A 17,999-nucleotide genomic window follows, 5' to 3' on the forward strand; every position below is an offset into this window, starting at 1 on the left:
TATATATATATATATATATACCCTGCTAAATGTTAGGCATTGCACTACACACTGGGGATATAGCAGTCAGCAAGACAGAAATGGTCCCTTCTCTCATGGAGGTAACAGTCTAGCAGGGGAGGCAGACATATATACTTAATTAGAATCATGATAGGTGTCATGAGAATATATTATAGGGAATGGACCTCACCTAGTCTGGGTGGTCAGACAGGACTCATCTAGGAATGATGCTTAAGCGGGAACCTAAAAGATGACTTGGAATTGGCCGAGAGGAAAGAGAAGAGAGGGGAAAAGAATGTTTCAGAGAGCTAGAACACCACATGCAAAAGCCCAAAGGCAGTAAAGACTTCAAAGCACTTGAAGAACTAAAAATGAAAAGAGTGGAGACTTTTCAATTCAAGATAGCTGAGATCTTCCCCATAGCACTGCTCCCAAAAGTAACAAGGAGGAAAAAGAAAAATACGGGTTTCATCTTTATTGAACTGATAGTCACCCCAAACCACAATGCATGAAAATGGAAAATGGATCGAGGATGTTGAAGGACTTAGCAGACTCAAGGAAGGTCAAGCCTAAGTGGTTGGAGAAGGAGAAACCACGGAGAAGCAAGGCAGGTCACCGTGAGGAGCCCTGGAAAGACTCACGAACTAGAAATAGGTTAAGTGCAGAGGGAAGTTAGAGTGGAGATGGGAGGAGTGTAATGCTGAAAAGGAGATTTATTTGAAAATCTGTTTAATAAGTGGACAGATCCCCATGTCCCCCCTCCACCTAATATAATCAGGCTACTGCTTTTACCTCCACAGGAAACAGGAAATGTCACCTCTGGAGAAAGTAAACTGAAGGAGTTCTAGATGTGGCAACAAGAGGCATAGATCTGAGTGAGAGTGAGATACCTGACTGAAAAAAGAGGAATTAAGTCTGAAACTGAAAAGGAGAGACCCAGTCTGCTTCTGCTCAGACACAGAACTTTGCCGCCAAGTTCTACTCTCTAGCCAAGAATAAAGGGTGCTTCTTGGGAAAAAATGAACCATGCCAGAAAAAAAGAGCCACAAATACTGACATTTGGAGGTCCCCAAAGGAAAAGGCTTCAATTAACCAGACTCAAACACACACGCAGGGCCTCTCCTCAGCTTTTGGGACTTTACTCTTAAAATTTGAATGGATAAAAATCACCACATTCCAGAGGGAAAACTTCAACATGGGAAAGTAAAAAGCCTCTAACATGTAAGAATCAGGGAGAGAAAAGGAATCATAAAAAACAGAGACAATGCAGAGAGCATAAAAATGCTTCAAAGAAAGACGCCTGGGTGGCTCAGTGGGTTAAGCATCTGCCTTCAGCTCAGGTCATGATCCTGGGGTCCTGGGATTGAGTCCCGCATCGGGCTCTTTGTTCAGTGGGGAGCCTGCTTCTCCCTCTGCCTGCTGCTCCCTCCTGCTTCGGTTCTCTCCCTCTCTGACATAACTAAATAAAATCTTAAAAAAAAAAACTTGAAAGAAATTAATAGTACCATCAGAAAATTATTGTATCTGTGAAACAAGAACAGGATGCTAAAAGAAGAAATAGTCTAAGAGCAAGGAAGAGCAGTTGAAAATGACAGATACTAAAATTCAGTAAAATTCAGTAAAAAATTATACATTGAAAGATAAAGAAAAAGAAGTCCTCTGAAATAGAATGACCTTGGAAATTGATGCAAGTCATAAGGACGTTCTACAAAAATAACTCGCTGATTTTTTTTAAAAAATTAGTCTTATAAGGAGATAAAATGGTAGATGGAGGGCGTTGCTCTAGATTTAAAAAGGCTAAAGAAATAAAACAACCAAATGCAATGTGTGAACTTTGAATTCTGGCTTTAAAAAGAAAGAAAGAGAGAAAGAAAGAAAAACTGCTGTAAAAAATGATATTGAGGAATTATTATTTTTCCTGGGCACAATAATGCTCTTACAGGCATACAGGGACTATCCTTATTTTTAGGAGTTGCACTTTAAAATATTCGGGGGTGTAATACCATGTTATCTACCACTTTCTTTTTTTTTTTTTTTAAGATTTTATTTATTTATTTGACAGAGATAGAGACAGCCAGCAAGAGAGGGAACACAAGCAGGGGGAGTGGGAGAGGAAGAAGCAGGCTCATAGCAGAGGAGCCTGATGTGGGGCTTGATCCCACAACGCCGTGATCACGCCCTGAACCGAAGGCAGACGCTTAACCGCTGTGCCACCCAGGCGCCCCTATCTACCACTTTCAAATAGGTAAGCAAAATTAAATAAATATGGGGAAATGTTGACAGTTGTTTTTTTTTTTTTTTTTTTAGATTTTATTTATTTATTTGACAGAGAGAGACAGCCGGCGAGAGAGGGAACACAAGCAGGGGGAGTGGGAGAGGAAGAAGCAGGCTCCCAGAGGAGGAGCCTGATGTGGGGCTCGATCCCAGAACGCCGGGGTCACGCTCTGAGCAGAAGACAGACGCTTAATGACTGAGCCACCCAGGCGCCCTGACAGTTGTTTAATCTAAATGGTGGATATACTGGTGTTGATCATACTATTCTGTCAACTTTGAAATTTTTCATAATAAATTTTGTAAAAATAAAGTAAATATGTCAAAATGCTGATTATTGTTGCATCTAAGTAGTGGTTATATTCATGTTGAATATACCATATCCTCAATTTTTCTTTCTGTTTGAGATTTTTCATAAGAAAAATTTAGGGATTAAAAGTCATGAGAGAGATCTAAAATTTTATAGAGCTTTATGTGAATTCTGTAAGAGTTGTGGCCCTTTTGTTGCTGTTGTTGTTTTGTGTGTTTGTTACCGTACAACATATTTAAAAAAAATTTTATTTAAATTCAATTTAGTTAACATAATATATTATTAGTTTCAGGAGTAGAATTTAGTGATTCATCGGTTGCATTCAACACACAGTTCTCATTACATCAAGTGTCCTCCTTAAAGCCCATCACCCAGTTACCCCTTCCCCACACCCACTTATCCTCCAGCAATTCTCAGTTTGTTTCCTCTTATGGTTTGCCACCTTCTCTGTTTTTATCTTATTTGATTTTTCCTTCCCTTCCCCTATGTTCATCTGTTTTGTTTCTTAAAATCATATAGTATTTGTCCTTCTCTGATTTATTTCGCTTAGCATAATACCCTCTAGTTCCATCCACATCATTGCAAACGGCAAGATTTCATTCTTTTTGATGGCCGAGTAATATTCCATTGTGTATGTACACCACATCTTCTTTTTCCATTCATCTGTCGATGGACATCTGGACTCTTTCCATAGTTTGGCTATTGTGGACATTGCTGCTATAAACATCGGGGTACAGGTGCCCCTTTGAATCACTATGTTTGTATCCTTTGGATAAATACCTAGTAGTGCAATTGCTGGGTCATAGGGTAGTTCTATTTTTAACTTTTTGAGGAACCTCCATACTGTTTTCCAGAATGGCTGTACTAGTTTGCCTTCCCGCCAACAGTGTAAAAGGGTTCCCCTTTCTTGGCATCCTTGCCAACATCTGTTCTTTCCTGACTTGTTAATTTTAGCCACTCTGACCAGTGTGAGATGGTATTTCATTGTGGTTTTGATTTGTATTTCCCTGATACAGAGTAATGTTGAGCATTTTTTCATGTGTCTGTTAGCTATTTGTATGTCTTCTTTGGAGAAATGTCTGTTCATGCCTTCTCCCCATTTCTTGACTGGATTTTTTGTTTTTTGGGTGTTGAACTTGATAAGTTCTTTATAGATTTTCTATACTAGCCCTTTATCTGATATGTCATTTGCAAAAATCTTCTCCCATTCTGTAGGCTGTCTTTTAGTTTTGTTGACTGTTTCCTTTGCTGTGCAAAAGCTTTTTATCTTGATGACGTCCTAATAGTTCATTTTTGCTTTTGTTTCCCTTCAGTTGTGGCCTCTTTTGAAAATAATTCAAAACAATGAAGCAGTCAACAAATTGGCTGAATCCAATCAAGTGAGGTAGCTATCCTAAGTCCTAATCAGACTGAAAATTAGTTAACGATATAACTGAAATCTTCCTTAGTTTTAGTGGAACAGTTTTGGTGTATAAAGGCCAAGTGAAATCAAACCAATATTTGGGATATCCAAGAGAATTTGGCATATGACAGAACTAACAATCACTCATATTTATAAGTTCATTGGGCTTACAATGAATGCACAAGTACTTGAAACGCCTTATCAGTCAGGCAATTAAGGTATGTAAAAAAGAAATAAATTATTTTAAATGTATGTGATTTGAAAAGATTTATATTTAGTTAAGTGGCAATAGCCTCTATTCAATCAATGGCTAAAATTTACTAGACTTTTAACTACAGTAATAAAATGTATTAGCTGAAATGTTATAATTTTCTTTTTATTCTTCTTTTAACAGCTTCGGGAGATTAATTTCTGAATAGTACTTTTATATGGTTGAAAACCATCTTTGAAGTTATGAAAAGTCAAACATATTGACAAAAGAAGAAAAGATAAGACTAGAGGATCTAGAAAGTACAATATCTGAATAATAGGAATTGTAGGGGTGGAAGAGAGAAAAACACAGAGAAGGGAAGGGTTCATCAAAAGAAGGAAGTAAACCAATGGTGATGAAAGCAGGGATTTGGGGGGAGGAAAAAGATTTTTGTAATAAATTAGTTAGCAGTGATTGGTTTCTAAATTCTGTGCCTGGATTAGTTCTAAAAAAAGAAGCAAAGCAAAAGAAAACCAGTGTGATTGAAGCATAATGGGTAAGAAGCCCCCAAAAGAAAAGATCTATAGGCAGAGACCAAATCATGCAGTGCTTTATATTCCCTGCTAATGGTTTTAGATTTTATCCTAAAAGAAGTGAGATGGAGCACCTAGGTGGCTCAGTCAGTTAAGCGTCCAACTCTTGACTTTGGCTCAGATCATGATCTCAGGGTTGTGAGATTAAGCCCCGTATGGGGCTCTATGCTGGACATGGAGTCTGCTTGAGGGTCTCTCTCCCTCTCCCCCTGCCCTTCCCCTGCTCTCTCTCGAAAATAAATAAATAAATAAATAAATAAATAAATAAATAAATAAAATAAGTGAGACAGTATTTGAGGGATTTAAATAAGGGAGTGACAGGACCAGATTTCTGTTTTAAAAGACCACTCTGGCTACAGAATGGAGGGGGTTTGCAAGCCGGCAAGAAATGATATATTTCAGTGATCCGCTAGGGCGGTAGCAGCGGAGATGGAGAGAAGTGGATACATTTGAGAAGACTGATGAGGTAGAACTGATTGATTAGAAAACAGGATGAGAGGGGCGCCTGGGTGGCTCAGTGGTTAAGTGTCTGCCTTGGGCTCAGGGCGTGAACCCAGGATCCTGGGATCAAGTTCTGCATCAGGCTCCTTGCTCAGGAGGGAGCCTACTTCTTCCTCCCCCTGCTTGTGCTCTCTCTGACAAATAAATAAATACAATCTTAAAGGAAAAAAAAAAAGAACTTAAGTCTGTTCCACATATAAATCCAAAGGTTTTTTTTACATGGGTTTTATAGACACTGCATTTTCTAAGAATTCATTACAGCATAAATTCAGAGAAATCAAGAGAAACATAGTTTTATTGTTTTTCTGAACTTTACAAAATTTATTTACTATATCAGATAATCAGATTGTAGACTACAACACCACACATGCTGATTGGGTTCCTACATTAACTTATCAGACTGTATTTGTGGCTGTCACATTCCCAGTGATTCTCTGTGTAGGTGCAACCACAGGACTACCCGAGTCTTCTCTTGTATTATGCCTGAGTAGTGTACTGAAATATATATTATTTTAAGGTAACTGCTATTGTAAATTACTTTCCTTTCATTCTCCTCTATGTGAAGGACATTATATAGATTTGTTTTTTAATTGGATTTGTACATAGTTCCTATTAACCATACATGTCATTCCAGGATAGAAGACGAGGTGTGACAACATAATTGTTTTAAAAAGTGACTTTCAAAGTGTTCTAAGGTCCTCGCATTGCCCCAGAAGAGGTGAAAGTACAAATGCAAATTTATATCATACTTAGGAAGTTCTACTTTTTATACGATATAAAATTAGATCTATATGATTATTGGCCCCATTTTGCTTCAATGGCTTCATGAAACTGGGACAGTAATGACAGTGTGCCAGCTCCAACCTGGACCTGCAGGGGCCTAGTGTGTCTCTCTTTGCCCCTTTGCACTTCTTGCCATCTCCAGGAGAAGAGTTTTCCCTGGGTCGCTGCTGCCCCCCAAACCGAGCACCAGAAAGAATGCAAAATACAAGCCAGCAAAATATCAATAGGGTAGGATTAGGGATTCCTCCGCCTCCCTGTTCCCAAAGAAAGGGAATTAGAGATTCTTTATTCCACTCCCTATTTTCCAAATTTTCTAAACGAGCATAAATTACTTTTCATACTCAGAAGATGAAAAGGTTACTAAAAAAATGAAGTCATTAACTCTTCTTGCAAGTAGAGTGATACATATTTATTTCTCCTAGGACATGAATTTATTAGAGTGCACACAGTAGGCAATAAACATTTGTTGATGAAAAAAGGAACCCTCTTACCACCTCTCCCAGGCGAGTCTTCCTCGTTTTTAGCCTTTCTCTCTCTTCTAAGACCAGCTTCCTCCTTTTCTCTACTTCCAATTTCTCTCTCCCTCTCTGACTCCTTCTCCTTCCCTGACTCTTTTTTTTTTTTTTAAAGATTTTATTTATTTATTTGACAGAGATAGAGACAGCCAGCGAGAGAGGGAACACAAGCAGGAAGAGTGGGAGAGGAAGAAGCAGGCTCCTAGCAGAGGAGCCTGATGTGGGGCTCGATCACAGAACGCCGGGATCACGCCCTGAGCCGAAGGCAGACGCTTAACCGCTGTGCCACCCAGGCGCCCCTCCCTGACTCTTTTTTAAAATCATTTATTCTCTAAATTGTCCCGGCATTTTATAATCTTTTTTGTTGTTGTTGAGAGAGAGAGAGTGTGCGCGCCGGCAGGGTGGGGGGAGGGGCAGAGGGAGAGAGAGAATCCCAACAGACTCCCTGGCTGAGCGTGGAGCTCGACTCAAGGCTCGATCTCACAACCCTGAGGTCATTACCTGAGCCGAAATTGAGTCGGATGCTTCACTGACTGAGCCACCAAGGCGCACCCTTCCCTAATTGTTCTTAGTCATTCTTTCTTCTTTTCCTTCTCTTTAGCTCTAATTTTTCTTCCCTCTTTTCTCTTTAATTTAGTATTGCCTCCCCCTTCCTTTCTTCTCTCCTCCTTCCATGGGAATTCTACCTCTTAGCTAGCCATAATAAATAATTACTTATAATGTTTATTGAAAGTTCATTATTTACAGAAATTTATCCTATTTTTAGTGTTTGAATAATTTTTTTTTAAAGATTTTATTTATTTATTTGACAGAGATAGAGACAGCCAGCGAGAGAGGGAACACAAGCAGGGGGAGTGGGAGAGGAAGAAGCAGGCTCCTAGCGGAGGAGCCTGATGTGGGGCTCGATCCCAGAACGCCGGGATCACGCCCTGAGCCGAAGGCAGAGGCTTAACCTCTGTGCCACCCAGGCGCCCCTGAATAATTTTTAAATGTAAAAATAGATCTATACTTGCACTTAATTTTTAAAGGATTATTTTGATTACATATTAACAGCCAAATTAAATTGCTTTTTAATTATGTGTGATTCTTTCTTGACTTTTCGGTGGTCAGCGATTCTAGTGAAAGTTTCACTACCTCAATTTATACCTTTCCAAAGAAAAGGGCTGTCCTCCAGTGACCTTCAGGTCCTGGAAATTCTGCTTATTTGGACAGACAATATTTAGTCACTAACCAAGGTCATCTTTAAGAACCTTTTGGAGCCCAGGCCAAATTCCACCTCCTGACACACCTCCCTATATATATTTCTACCCAGGTAGAATCAGGTTACAGTGAGCATTACAGGCAAACTTGGAAGAGAAAATAAATTACAACCATGGATTGATCACTCATCCTCTTTGGACCTTAGATTCCTTCTTAACAATTGAAAAACCCGACCCTGATGATTTCTAAGGCCCTGTCCACATTTGGCATTTCATGACTGAATCCCAAACAATGAAATTTCTAAAAGGGAAACATGAAACCCAAGGGGTGGGATTTTTCTCAGTAATCCTAGAATTTCAAAGCTAAAATGGTTCCATGGAGTTCACCTAATGTGACCTGAAATAACTTTGTCTCTTTGAGCCTTGATTTCTATATCTGTAACATGGGACTAATAAACCCTCTCTTGCCAGGCTGCTAGGAGAATTAGAGCTACTATCTGCCTACTGGTAAAAAACAAGACAACAGGCCCCAAATGGAATTGCTTATGCTAAGCCCCACGTCACCAAATGGAGACTTCATTACAGGTTTGGGTCTCCCAGGAATGGAATCCTAAACCAGTCAATCAGGAATCACTGATCAGCACTAGTGAGGTAATCTGCCTAACAGACCCTCCGAAACCCACTAAAGGAAAGTTACTTTGCAACATCCAACCTGGTTTTTTGCCTAGTAATAACTTCCTTGTTCCCGCTCCCTTCTGCCTATAAGTCTTTCATTTTTACAACTCCTCAGAGCTCCTCTGCTAGAAAATAAACTCTTAATTTTTTTAACTTATGTATATTTATTGAAGACTAATTGACATACATTATTGTATTAGTTTCCAGTGTACAACACAGTGATTCAATATTTATAGACATTACAAAATGGTTACCACAGTAACTCTAGTTACCATCTGTCACCATACAAAGTTGTTATAATATTATTGACTATATTCCCTACCCTCTACGATATATCCCCACATCTTATTTATTTTATAACCGGAAGATTGTACTTCTTAATCCCCTTCAGCAATTTCATGCGTTCCCTCCTCCCCTCTAGCAGCCTCCAGTTCATTCTCTGTATCTATGAGTCAGCTTCTGTTTTGTTTCGTCTGCTCATTTGTTTTGTTTCTTAGAGTCCACATATGAGTGAAATCATACAGTATTTGTCTCTGACTTACTTCACTTAGCATAACACTCTCTAGGTCCATCCACTTGTTGCAAATGGCAAGATTCCATTCTTTTTTTAAGGCTGTAAACTTTTAAAATTTTTAATGTGCCTCAGTTTATCTTTTAACACTCCCCTATAGAAGGTGGTCAATAAATGGCAGCTAGCATTTGATCTAAAACTCCTAACTTTTATTTTTTTAAAAAAGATTTATTTATTTATTTGAAAGGGAGAGAGAGAGAAAGAATGATTGGAGGGGAGGGTCAGAGGGAGAGAGAGAAGCAGACTCCCTGCTGAGCAGGGAGCCTGATGTGGGGCTCGATCCCAGAACCCTGGGATCATGACCTGAGCTGAAGACAGATGCTTAACTAACTGAGCCACCCAGGCACCCCTAAAACTCCTAACTTTTATATAAAAATAAATGAGACATAGAGCTAATGACCGACCCACAGGTGACCAGGTTGGTACCAGATGCCTGATCTCCTTAGTCCCTGATCAGCCTTCTCTCATCTGACTTCTTCTCAAAGTCAATTTCTAAATACAGTTTTCCCCTACTACCTGAAAGTAGAGCGTTCCTGTGAAAACTTCCATAATCCAAAATGGCATAAAGAAGAAGAAATCAGGGGTTGGGGATTGGGATAGGCCGGTGATAGGTATTAAAGAGGGCACGTATTGCATGGAGCATTGGGTGTTATACGCAAACAATGAATCATGGAACATTACATCAAAAACTAAGGATGGTGTAGTCACTGTATGGTGACTAACATAACATAATAAAAAATTATTATTAAAAAAAGAAGAAGAAGAAATCATCAGTAATTTATGTGGAAAAATTTTTGAACATTACCAGACCCAAGCAAATAACCTCTCTTAAGGACACAGCTTGCTAAGAAAAGCACAAAATAAAGCACAGATGCTCACAGACACAGTTCAAAGCCATGACACCTTGATGCTGAGATACTGAGCATAGCTCTTGGGAGGGAAGAAACTTGTGCTCAGGTGTGCGCTGCCTCTGTAACGGCTTGCTGCAAAAAAACGCTCAGTGCTATTTTTGCTTTTTGCCTTTCTTCTTGTAAAAAAAGAAAATCCTCTTCAGATTTCTTTCACTTGGCAAAGAGTTACTAAAGTCGGTCTTTTGTAAAAGCAAGGTAGTATAACTTGAACTTTCAAAAATCAAGGGATACTTGTATGTGATCTCCACTCCAAGGCCTGAACATTTACTCGTTTTCGGCATCTTAGGGCCTACTAGCATTTACAATAAAGAACAAGAGAGAATCCCCCAAATTGCTATCCAAACTTAAGTGTTAAGTGCTTCAGAACCCGGAAGCAAGAAAACAAACTTTCTTTTCTTTTTGTTTTAATTTTTATTGATATTCACTTAATTAACATATAATGTATTATTGGTTTCAGAGGTAAAGGTCAGTGGTTCATCAGTCTTATACAATACCCAATCATGGCTCAGGTCAAGATCCCAGGGTCCTGGGATGGAGCCCTGCATCAGGGCTCCCTGCTCAGGGGGCAGACTGCTTCTCCCTTTGCCCGCCACACCCCCTGCTTGTGCTGTCTCTCTCATCAAAAAAATAAATAAAAACTTAAAAAAAAAAAACACCCAGTTCTCATTACATCACTTGCCCTCCTTAATGTCCATCATCCAGTTACCCTAGCCCCCTACCCACCTCCCCTCCAGCAACCTTCAGTTTGTTTCCTATGCTCAAGAGTCTCTTATGGTTTGTCTCCCTCTCTGATTTCGTCGTTTTTTTCCCTCTCTTCCCCTATGATCCTCTGTTTTATTTCTTAAATTCCACATACGAGTGAGATCATATGATAATTGTCTTTTTCTGATTGACTTATTTTGCTTAGCGTAATGCCCTTTATCTAGTTCCATCCACGTCGTTGCAAATGGCAGGATTTCTTTTCTTTTTTGATGGCTGAGTAGTATTCCCAAGACAAAATTTCTGAAATTGCTCTCTTCAAACTTGTTCATATGTTGCTATCATGTGATTAAAAAAGAGTGGGTAGGGGCCCCCTCAGTCGGTACAGCATGTGACCTTGATCTCAGGGTTGTGAGTTCAAGCCCTACTTTGGGCTTACGTTTAAAAAAAAAAAATCAAAGAGCGGCTAAGGAAGGACTGAGTTAGTAATTTCCTATAATTCCTTCAGCCAGGAGAGTGTGTGTGTGTGTGTGTGCGCGCATGTGCACAAATGGCAACCAGTAAGAATCTATGAGGGCAATTACTTATTGCACCATTAAAAAGCTGCACTAGAAAGCACACATCAGCTAGAGAACCAAATGTCTTCTTAAGAAAAGATGTTAAGGGGAGGTGGGTGGGGGGATGGGGTAACTGGGTGATGGGCATTAAGGAGAGCACTTGATGTAATGAGCACTGGGTGTTATATGCAACTGATGAATCACTAAATTTTACCCCTGAAACTAATAATACACTATATTTAAAATAAAAATTTTAAATTAGGGGCGCCTGGGTGGCTCCGTCATTAGGCATCTGCCTTCGGCTCAGGGCGTGATCCCAGCATTCTGGGATTGAGCCCCACATCAGGCTCCTCCACTGGGAGCCTGCTTCTTCCTCTCCCACTCCCCCTGCTTGTGTTCCCTCTCTCGCTGGCTGTCTGTCTCAAATAAATAAATAAAATCTTAAAAAAAAAAATAAAATAGTATTAAAGGGGCACCTGGGTGGCGCAGTCGTTAAGCGTCTGCCTTCGGCTCAGGGCGTGATCCCAGCATTCTGGGATTGAGCCCCACATCAGGCTCCTCCGCTGTGAGCCTGCTTCTTCCTCTCCCACTCCCCCTGCTTGTGTTCCCTCTCTCGCTGCCTCTCTCTCTGTCAAATAAATAAATAAAAAATCTTTAAAAAATTTTTTTAATTAAAAAAAGATGTTAAATTCTCTTTAAAAGTAACTAGATTGTTACCAATGATTATGGATAAAAAGAGAAAATACTGAAAGTATTTTGTCATTATAACATGCTTTATTTTCATTCAAACCGCATAATTTTAAGGAAAGCAGTATATTTTGATACATAAACAATTTATGGTTGACATTAACGAAGACAACTTTATCTCACAAAGAAGTCTTTGGGTGTTCCTTTTAAAGATAATATTGGTTTGGATGGGATGTGTGTATCTGACATTCAGAGTAAATACTGCAATAAAAATTTAAGTAAAAAAATACCATTAATACTAACAGTACCTTGAATTTCTCTAGTGTTTTGAGATTATATGCTTTCACACACACTTTGACGATGTTTTCTTCCTCAAAACAACCTCAAGGCAAAGGTAGGTCAGTTATCATGTTACAAATTAGGAAACCCAAGTTTATGCTTGGCTTGCTCAGCCAGTAACTGGTGGAATGGCCTCAAACTGAGGTCATCTGGCTCTTCTTCCAATGTTCTCTTTCACTACATCGTACTGCCTTATGAATCTGATATCACTTCATGTTTTTGTACTTCCTTTTTCATGTACTTTGTACATTCACAAACACTGACGTGCTTCCAAGTGGGCATCATAACTCCATATAAACAAGAACACTTTGGGTCTTGGTTAACAAGCAGAAGAAACCTGTCCGAATCTATCTAGTTCCTATTATTTATCTTACTATCTGTTCGTTTTTCTTCTCTCTCTCTTTTTTTTTTTTAAGATTTTATGTATTTATTTGAGAGAGGGAGCACCAGAAGGGAGAGGGAGACAATGAGCCAGACAAGGGGCTCAATCCCAGGACCCCGGGATCACGACCTGAGCCGAAGGCAGATGCTTAACTGACCGAACCACCCAGGCGTCCCTGTTCGTTTTTCATTAAAAAGTTTTCCCGAAGAGTGGAGGTAAGGGACCAGGACACATGCTTTGGTAAACAGATTTTGCCTTAAATCAGTAACTGAACGTTTGGGGAAAGGAGGTGGTATGATTTGAGCAAGGTAAAAGAATCTCTTGGTTTTCTATGGTGGCCCAGTGGGTAACAGGAGTCTACTTCGCAAGCCTAAAGCTTCCTGGTTCAAACCCTACTTTGAAGAACATATATTTGGGGGCCTATTTGTTTTCTTTTTCAGATGCAGTTCATTTAAAACTCGTATGAAGTTTAAAAAAAAAAATCCCAGCATTCTCAGTATTGGGTTCAAGAATGAGACTTCTGTGTTCATAAAGAGGCAATGTGTGTCGACAGAGCTGGTGCATGGGATTTGGAAGGTCAGAGTCTGTTTGTAAACTGTAACAGGAGTAATGAGAGATAAACATATTATCAGTTTACACCCAGCCTCTGCTGAAGCCCCAGGGCTTCATTTCTACATTTCTGACTCCTCCATTCTGACTCCCAGCAGGACTTCTATTTACAGAGGTTTGTTTGATTCTTGAATCTCAAGCTGAGGATTCCATGTCCTTCTAAAAAGTCCTAGAATTCTGAGATGAACTGTCCTCACATGTAGGTGGGCAAGGGAGGCAGCTCCTGCCCTTGGCAAAATCGCAATGGGTAATGTTATAGATTACTCTCCTGACCATTACTGGAATTTAACCATTAAGTTACAAGAAATTGTTCCTTATCTTTTATCATTCCATTCACCCTTTCTCTTAACACTACCTATTTGTCCACTACTTTCTAAAAAAAGGCAACTATCTAAATAAAATTTAAAACTGTATTACAACGTGGACTATCTTTCAAAGGATTTGGGTTTTCTTTAAAGCATGTCTTTTTAAAAGATATTTTATCCTTAATATTGTTCAAAGAAACCAAATGGATACATTGGCAAATAGCTAGGTGTGAAGAAAATATATTTCAGCTCTTGGGTAGGATTAGCCTGTCCCTCCAACCTTTATTTTTAAATCTTTTTATCATAAAATAAAACACAGACACAGAAGACACTATAAAGTATATATTTGCCTTAATAAATTATTCTAAGGCAAACATTCTTGTAACCAACCATCACCAGGTCAAGAAACAGACCTCTGCTACCTCCCCTTAGAAGCTCCTTCCAAGTAAGTGTCCCTTCTCAATCATTCCCTGCCACCACCATCTTGTAAGTGACCATGATCCTAACCTTTATACTATCACCTTTACATCCTTTTTTTTTAATGGTGTCTCCACCCAAATGTTCACCCCAAACAGTATAGTCTTTCCCCCAACATATACAAGACACTTAAACTTTTTTTTGTATCTTTTAAGTCTTTTTTTTTTTTTTTTCAACTTTATGGTTTATCTCCTGAAGACAGAGGCCCTTTGACTTGTAGAGTTTCCCAGTAAGGACTTTGCAGATTGCATGATCATGGTACGGTTCAATATATTTAACAAACTGGCAGCTGGATCTCAAGTCTGTGTCGGATTTAGGTTCCATCTCTTTGGCAGCGTTTTAAGTGGTGGTGTGGTCTTCCCTCAGGAGGTACATAATGTCCAGCTCTCTCTCTTTTTATGATCTTAGGAGCTGCTGAGGCATAATGCCTGTATCTATTCATTCACAGGGAGTTACAAAACTGGGATATTCTATCATTTCTCTTTTACTTAATAGTGGAATACTTTATCTAGATTCACTTTCCCTTATCTCTTATTTGGTTACCCAAACAACCAAACTTAACTTTTCATAGTTCCTTTAGAGGAGAGATCCCGCAATCATTATCTACATAATTCTCTTGGGGTCCTATACCTTTGGATTGTGCTACGTGTTTGTTGAATTTGCAGATGAGACATTATAAATGAGACTAAAAGGCTCACTGAAGGGGTATTTGTAAAGCAGATATATACTAATAAAGATCCAGTAACAAATTCCAGCCACTAGAAACTTAAAATTCGTGATCCTCTGGTTGATTATGTTTTCAAGATCCAGCTGGTCATCAGCTTTTGTGACTTTCATGGAGATTGTTAACAAAGGTGAACTGATAAGAGTAAAGGAAAAAGGGGGGCGCCTGGGTGGCACAGCGGTTAAGCCTGTGCCTTTGGCTCAGGGCGTGATCCCGGCGTTCTGGGATCGAGCCCCACATCAGCCTCCTCCGCTATGAGCCTGCTTCTTCCTCTCCCACTCCCCCTGCTTGTGTTCCCTCTCTCGCTGGCTGTCTCTATCTCTGTCGAATAAATAAATAAAATCTTTATTAAAAAAAAGAGTAAAGGAAAAAGGATTCTGTGAATCTATTTTGCAGTGTTCCACTCCCCCTCTAGAGAGTCAGAAATTAAATATTTACATCTATATTTGAGCACAATTTTGGACTTCCAAATGAAAGTGATTATTCTTTCAAAACGTCTCATTTCATATGTCTATAGTGATCTAGAAATCATATAACCTAAATCATTTAGTTTTTAAAAATGCAAATATAATTACTTTGAGAGTTCAGAAATCTTGGGATTTTCGCATTGTTTACATTTACTACATATGATGTAGAAAGGATAATTAGTTTCTTATACAATAACTGACACCAGCTATTACTTTAAAAATATTTTCATTCTAAGATGGAGTTGACCGTAAATTGTTTGGTGTTGACAGCTGAAGGCGTTGAAGGTGCCTCCTGGAAGCGCTCAGGAGTTCACCTAGAAGAAATTAGGGAGAACTGACATATGCTCAGCAGATGCTGAGCAAGAATTTGGGGGTCAGATGATCAAGGTTCTCACCCCACCAGCACCACTCTGTAGTTTAATGACCTTAGATACTTAACTTGTTTATGTCTTGTTTTCCTCATTTGTAAATCTGAGTAATAAAATCTATCCCCGGTGTTGTTGAGAAGTTTAAGTGATGTCAAATATTGGAAAAGATGCTTTGTAATATTTGCTGGTAGTAGATAGCATATTCAAGGAGACTTAACACAGTTAATCGGATGAACTGTATTACCTTTTGAATTAGCCATTATGGCAATGGAAAATTCCAGGTCTGCCAATTTGACATTAGAAAGTATTTCAGCTTCAGATACAAGTGCATCTGAGAGATTCAGGTTTGAAGAGGCATTAACTTACAAATGAATGATAAAAATCAGCATATACCAGTGCTTTCTGTGAATATACATTTCTCATAGTTCATCTCCTTGGTGTCTACCCCAAAAAAGTGTTAGATCCGATATGCTATTAATTACATGAAAGTAGAGACAAAAATAGAACAGTTTAGTCTTAACTATTAACTAAAAGATACAATCATTAGCCTGATTGTCTGATATTTGTGTCAGATTTTTGTGTTACAAATCTGCAGAGAGAAAACTTTCCAGAAAGGAAGAATTTGCTTCAAGAACTATCCTGCAGGAATATCAAAAAGGTTTTCTTCTTTTCCTTCTTTTCTGCCCTCAGGCATAACATTATAGAAATGGAAATAAAGGTGTTAGTTTGAATAATCCTCTAGGTTACTTTGATTGTAGTTTATATCCTAAGATCCTTAAAGACCTCGAAAGTCAAATTATAACGAAAAAATGTATAGGTTCAGGGTTTTGTTTTTTTCTTTTAAGATTTTATTTATTTATTTATTAGAGACAGGGAGAAAGAGAGAGAGCATAAGAGAGAGGCTCCCCAGTGAGCAGGGAGCCGGATGATGCCGGGCTCCAACAGGTCCTGGGATCATGACCTGAGCTGAAGGCAACCGCTTAACCGACTGAGCCACCCAGGCACCCCTAGCTTTAATTTTTAAAATTAAAGTTGTTGGGGCGCCTGGGTGGCAGAGCGGTTGGGCGTCTGCCTTCGGCTCAGGGCGTGATCCCGGCGTTATGGGATCGAGCCCCACGTCAGGCTCCTCTGCTATGAGCCTGCTTCTTCCGCTCCCACTCCCCCTGCTTGTGTTCCCTCTCTCGCTGGCTGTCTCTATCTCTGTCTTATAAATAAATAAAAAATCTTTAAAAAAAAATTAAATTAAATTAAAGTTGTTGACCCTGATAATGCAGTTTTGCTATACAAGTACCCAGCAACCATTTGCAACCTATTAGAATGAGTCAAACAATTTCCTCATATTCCTTCCACTTCAACTCTAATCCTCATCTTTGGCCTCAAATTAGTTTCTAGAGACTTTTGTTAACAAAAAAAAAGTTGGCTCAGAACTTAAGAAATCATGCTATTAATTTACATGATTTTCAACAATTTTATTTTTTTTAAGATTTTATTTTTATTTATGAGAGGGGGAGGGAGGTGTAGCGGGAAGACAAGTAGGCTCCCCTTCTCGGCGGGGAGCGGGGATTGCTGCTCGTGCTCTACCCCACGACCCTGAGATCACAACCTGAGCCAAAACCCAGTCACACGCTTAACCCATTGTGCCCCTAGTTTTCAACAATTTTAAAATAAAACTGTTTGCATAATAAGTATAACTTTATAACTTTTAAAAATACAAAAGCCACTTGAAATCAGGACAATGAGGACTGATACTATTTCCTTCATGTTTCCAGCACTCGTTTTGTTTTATAGGACATAGACCATATATCGATGTTTTTTGAGTGCTGAAATATTTTACTCGTGTAACACAACCAATTTTCCAATAATTTGCTTCCGGTTGATTTAAAATTTGTAATTCAACTTTGTTTGCTATATATACCATGTGGTTTCATTATTTCAAAATTTGAGAAAAATGTGGGGTCTTTTTTTTTTTTTCCCTTCTTTGGTCAGACTGCATACCCAGGACGGGCTTCTAAGCAAAACTTGTTTAAGGAACTCCGGTATTCTTACTCCTTACCCCCTTCCCCAGATGCGTGGAGAGATCGAGGCTCCACAATCTTCTTTAAGCATTAGCTGTCCTGGGGCAGCGCGAGATTACTTTACAACTCTGGTAACTACTAACTTTCCGTTTTATACCTTTAATAATTGAAAGGGGGCATCCGCAGCTCAGAAATCGAAGCCACCCCAGCACCGCAAGTGCGAAAGCGTCCTCTTCGGACGGGTGGACGCGTCGGGAAAGAACGAGGGCACCTATCAGCGGCCGCCCCAGGCGGCGGGCCCGGAGTCCGGCCTTCCCGGCGTGCCCCGCGCGCCGAGGGGACTCTTAACGTGAAGAGCCGGGTGACTCAGCCGCGTGGCCGCGCCGGCCAGGCCGGGGGGCGCGCGCCGTTGCGGCACGGCGGGTCCCCGCGGCGGCTTCTGGCGGCGC

At 39.6% G+C, this 17,999-nt stretch overlaps 1 protein-coding gene across 1 annotated transcript in view; it reads right to left on the bottom strand.

The window, feature by feature from the left end:
- PXT1 (peroxisomal testis enriched protein 1) overlaps nucleotides 1-17,985 on the bottom strand; it is a 46,488-nt gene extending 28,503 nt beyond the window's left edge. Inside the window, exon 1 of the mRNA XM_019794246.2 lies at nucleotides 17,708-17,985. The gene's annotated coding sequence lies outside the window, so the exon portion shown is untranslated. The remainder of the gene's footprint in view (nucleotides 1-17,707) is intronic.
- Between the last annotated feature and the right edge of the window lie 14 nt (nucleotides 17,986-17,999).

Source organism: Ailuropoda melanoleuca, chromosome 5 (genome assembly GCF_002007445.2).
Source record: "Ailuropoda melanoleuca isolate Jingjing chromosome 5, ASM200744v2, whole genome shotgun sequence".
Taxonomy (NCBI): domain Eukaryota; kingdom Metazoa; phylum Chordata; class Mammalia; order Carnivora; family Ursidae; genus Ailuropoda; species Ailuropoda melanoleuca.